The following is a 5,033-nucleotide window of genomic DNA, read 5'->3' on the forward strand; positions in this document are numbered from 1 at the left end:
AATCCATCAAAAACCCACCTCTTGACCAGTTAGAAACATGTTTATCAAAAATAAGGAAATGGATGAATCACAACTTTCTCATGTTAAATAGTGACGAGACAGAACTCTTTCTAATCGGTTCCAAATCATTTCTCAAAAAAGTTGGTTCCCTTTCTTTTTCCATTGATAATTTAAGTGTATCTCCTTCTGGTTCGTAATCTGGGTGTCATCCTCGACTCAACTCTTTCACTTAGTGCTCACATTAGTTTGATAATCAAAAACATCTTATTTTCATCTGCAAAATACTGCCAAAATCAGGTCATCTCTTTCTCAATCCGCTGCTGAAATCCTTATTCATGCCTTCATCTCCACCCGTTTGGACTACTGCAACTCTCTTCTCTTTGGCATCAGCTCTTCCTCTGTCCACAGATTTCAGATTGTTCAGAACTCTGCTGCCCACCTTCTCACACATACTCATTCTCACCAAACACATCACGCCTGTTCTCCAACATCTTCACTGGCTTCCCATAAAGTACCGTATTCAATTTAAAATAATTCTTCTCACTTAGAAAGCTCTAAATAACCTTGCTCCTTCATCCCTACAAACCCATGCGCACTCTCAGGTCTTCCTCAGCCGGGCTGCTCACTGTCCCTTCTTCCAGCCTTCTCAGCCGCTCCATGACTCTGGAACGCTCTTCCCCCTTCAGTACAATATTCTCCAACTCTATCCATATTCAAATCAAACCTGAAAAAGTATTTTTTTTCTCCCTTGCTTATAATACTCCTCAAACTTAATCTTTCCATGCTTGTTCTGTTTGTTAATGGTTTGTACGTCTTTGAATGTGTTCTATGTATTAATTATTGTAAGCGTCTTTGAGTTCTTGAAAAGTGTTATATAAATATAATTCATTATTATTATTAACCAAATAAATTATTTGTGCTAACATATTAAGCCAATAATACATCACAGTCTACATGAAATCTATGCATATAGTTAGAGTAGTGTATACAATGTGTGTGTCATACACACCAACTGTTCAATAATGACATGTCCATGCTGTATAGCAAGACTTTTTAAATTTGCCATTAATGTAGGGCCCATAATCCAGAATGAGCCTCCAATCTGTGAAATGGATGACTGCCACAGCACACAGCACCTGTAGCACCTCAGCCAAGCAGAGTGGGAGCCCTTGAAATGACAAGGAAGAAAAATATAATTGTAAATAACTTATAACCAAATTATGCTTCAAGTTTGAGTAATTTCCAACTAGCACTTGTTTTTTCAATATCCCTTACCAACTAATAGTACTTTGTGAATCTATATTTGCTTTTGTATGTTATAGGAAACCAGCCCAAATAATTAATCAATTCTTATTCTTATTTAACAAAATGATGCATTGTCTCTAATTTTCTAGTACTAAAAATGACATTATTATCAGTTACTTGAATACTTTTAGTATTGTGCAGTAAGAGTAACAGTAACTACTATTCCTTTTTAAAGAGTTGAACTGATAAGGAAATTATATTTTATGTAAATGTCTGACGACATGTGACTTGGCAGGAGTTCAAAACTCTTTTGTACATGTATGCTGATGATGGCACACTACAAACTTAGAGGTTTATCATTTTAATTTTAAACCAATCGTTGGTTTCCCAAACAGGGGGATGTAGTATTTTCACTGCAGAATCACTACTGAAGTGCTGTATAATGGAGAACCAGGAAACGGACCTTAAGAGAGCACAAAGTTAAGTGTTTGTTCTTATACGAATTTCTGTTTTGAAATTATCCTTATCTCAAGTGATAGTTTCACAAAAATATTCTTCTTTTTCCTTTAGTATGGGGTTGGGATTTTTTTTAAATGAAGGAAAATAATATATTTTTATAGTAAATGCATTGGGCGCATGCGCAGTAATTAGCCGCACCGACGCCAGATGGCGCTCGAAGTACGAGCAGAACAACAGACTGATGACTAAAGGCTGTTTTTGTTTTTGAGTAAATGGGCGAAATTAGACAGGTCGAGCAAGATGAAACCGCGTAAAAACTTTATATTTCAAACTACAAACAACATTTGTACTGAGAGATCAATAGCATGCAAAAGTCTGTTTGACACAATAAGGTTCTGTGCGTCTTTCTTTTGATTTTACACTGAATTTAACTTACCACACCTTGGCCCCGGAGATGTACCTTGGACCAATCAATTTGGACAAAACTGTTTGCATTTCGTTATTCACTTCGGATCCTTTCAGCAAAACGGACCCGAAATCCACACGGTCTAAATGTCTGCACTAAGTCCCCGCGCTGTCCGAAGAAACGCCAGTCAGAAAAGAAATCCTTCATTTAAAAGCACAGGCTACTGGTTTCCAAATAAACGTACTTTTTTAGCAATTTGAGGAAAAATTTGGTTTGAGAAGAGAACCTTAAAAATACAGTTAAAACATTCTATTCTTATTTAGCTGCATTTGTTTAAAATGAAATCCTAAGGTCTCAAAAAGAAGTTATCAATAGTATTGCAGTACATATGCTAATACTGTCACAACCAAGACATTCAAGGTGTTGAAATTTGACAGGGAAAAACTCCATCATCCTTCAAGGATGTTAGCCAAGAACTCAGCAGTGCTCACCCTGTGACAGTGGAGAATGAAGAGCCAGCAGTGAATGACTGGGCTGAAAGGAACAGCCATGTCATATCAGATGCCGAGCAGCTTCCCAGGACTTTTGGTCAAACAGTGGCCCCTAGAGTGGCTAATAAATCTGATTCCATAGGGCCACCGTTAGCCACCAGCATCTCTGATACGGCCAGGGGTACTGTCTGGCATTGCCTTGGACATTGGCGTAGGAACCGCAGCGGATGTGGGGACGAGTCTCCCGCAAAATGGGAATCGGCTGCATTTACCCCCTAAAAATTATACCACGGGAAGAATTTATTTTTCCTGAAAACTTTTATTTTGAAAGTGCGCCACCGAGGTTAATGTGCCTTGGTAGAGTCAGACAAGGTGGGTCTTCTTTCTATGGAGAACCAAACCTGCCAAAATAAAAAATAAATAAATGACTCAATAAAATGTATTTCCTCCATAATAATGATAATAAATATAAAAATAAATTAAAAAACCCAGAGAACATAAATAAAACCTTACATAAATTAACATGCTTGTTTACCTAGGTGTAGTTACTTTCTATCTCTCCTATTTTTTATTGTATATTTGTTATTTATTTTATTATATTGTCGTTTATTATTTTTTTATTTATTAATTTAATTCTATAATTTTTCCCCTTGCTATTATATGATAATAAGGGGCCTGTCCATCTATGATGTCACAAAGTCTAAACATTCTTATTTGTTAATCGATGCCCAATGCTGTAGATCAAATTTACAGATCTTGCTCCATCAGTGGTACAGTGGCAATATGCCCATAGCACAACTCAATGAAACACTGGGACTGACCATGACAGGTCTCTCCCTGCAGTTATTCTACTCCCAGAAATGGAGCTGCGGGAGAGACGTGTCTCTCGATGTAGCTTCTCTGCTCCAGGGAGAATATATAAATAAATAAGGTAGGTGGACTCTAACTGCCAATCAGCAATCCAGAAGACAGACTTCATCTCAGCCCTGGCATCCAAACCATTCTCTGCACTTCCTGGACTGAGACCTGGATCACCCCTGAGAACTCAGCTACTCCAGCAGCAATATCCTCTGCCTTTAACTTCTCCCACTCTCAGAGACAGACTGGCAGGGGTGGTGGCACAGGTTTGCTTGTGTAAAGAAAGTGGACTTTCACACTCTTTTTCTCATCTTTCTATTTCATCTACTGTGTCTTCACCCACTTAACTGCATATTATTGTCATCTATTGTCCCCCTTTTTCTCCTGGTGATATAATTACTTGTTGAATTGTATTTATTGTCACATACAAACCATACTTCTCATGGTTTCTCTAACCACTGTTATGCTGAAGACACTCAACTAATGCTTTCCATCCAACCTTCTCACTCTCAGGATTCCAGTCGCATCTCATCATGTCTGACATTTCTTGGATGACAGCTCGCCACCTGAAGATAAATCCTAGCAAGACTGAGCTGCTTTTCATCCCTGGAAAGGCTGGCCCTCACCACAATCTTGGTATCCCATTTGAGAACTCCATCTGGAGATACAAGAAGCCTTGGTGTGATTCTGGAAGTCCAGCTATCTTCGCAAACCATATCGCGAACCTGCGGTCGTGCAGATTCCTACTGTACAACATCTGGCAGATCTGAACCTTTTTTCTCAGGTGCTTGTCCAGTCTCTAGTCATTTCAAGGCTTGACTACTGCAACTCACCCCTGGCTGATCTTCCTCGGTGGGTCATGTTGCCCCTTCAGCTGATCCAGAATGCAGATGCACGGTTTGTGTTCAATCTTCCAAAATTAATGTGGACAATGACAGCTCAAGCACCAAAAAAAAACAAAAAAAAAAACTTGGGGCTGCACAGAGCAGTGGTACCATTAGAGGGAAGTGTCACAGCAGCTCCAGTGGAGCATGCCTCATGAGCAGTAGGTAGCACACCACAGTGCACCGAACACAGTGACCCAGATATCAGCAGAGTACAGCAATGTCACCAGTGTTGCAGGCGAGTGCTGCAGGAGCAGCAGTAAAAGCAGAGCCAAGCACCAATGCCATAACTTCCCTCACTAGTAAGGAGCAGAGGTGATGATGTTGGAGATTGGACCACAATACTTCCCCTGACATTTATAGAACTTCATTTAGGATTGCTGTTAGAGCGACTGAGACCTTTTTTATTCACAAAGGGGAATGATTTGTGGCACAGTCTCCTCACATAAAGCTTTGACTTAAATCTGGCCTATTGTAATACATTTTTAGAAAATACTTCCATGAACTTTTTACATGTACACAAAACTAAATAAACAACTAAATAAGTTTATTCCAGTAATATATTAAAAAAATAAATAAATAACTGAAATAAATATCAAAACATTTTTTTATTAATGAACGTTGTCTTCAAAGTTTTTCAGAGCAGTTGTTAATAGCAAATGGACACTCATTTTAAACAGCAGTGTAAAC

Source organism: Hoplias malabaricus, chromosome 16 (genome assembly GCF_029633855.1).
Source record: "Hoplias malabaricus isolate fHopMal1 chromosome 16, fHopMal1.hap1, whole genome shotgun sequence".
Classification (NCBI taxonomy): domain Eukaryota; kingdom Metazoa; phylum Chordata; class Actinopteri; order Characiformes; family Erythrinidae; genus Hoplias; species Hoplias malabaricus.